This window comes from Lupinus angustifolius, chromosome LG15, assembly GCF_001865875.1.
Source record: "Lupinus angustifolius cultivar Tanjil chromosome LG15, LupAngTanjil_v1.0, whole genome shotgun sequence".
NCBI classification, from domain to species: Eukaryota; Viridiplantae; Streptophyta; class Magnoliopsida; order Fabales; family Fabaceae; genus Lupinus; species Lupinus angustifolius.
This window is the reverse complement of record NC_032023.1, coordinates 4,700,536-4,700,967: the sequence shown is the minus strand read 5'-3', so window position 1 is coordinate 4,700,967 and position 432 is coordinate 4,700,536.

Genomic DNA, 432 nt, shown 5'->3' with positions numbered 1-432 from the left:
TATCTAATTGTTGTAATTGGAAGAATTGCTTGTAAAACATTATTTCAATTATAGTGAAGAAAAATCTCCCAGATCAGCCGGGAGGCCTGGATGTAGTTTGCAAGTGGACACGCAAACGAACCAGGATAAAAATCGTGTTGAAGGATTTTTTCTCTCTCTCTTTCTCTCTTTATTTCGTTTAATCGGTTAACTTGTATAGTAGAATTCATTGCTATATTCTGTATATTTGCTATATTGTTAATACTCTGATAAAATTGTAAGCTTTGTGTATTCATTTCATTATCGGTTAATTGTCGTGCAAGAAACCGAATATGCCTAAGCTTACTGTTCTGTTTTAATCGATTAAAACATTTGCGCTAATCGATTATATTCATTCTTTTAATCGATTAAATTGGGGTGATTCAGCATTAAGTGTTGAGTTTCGAAAAGCGG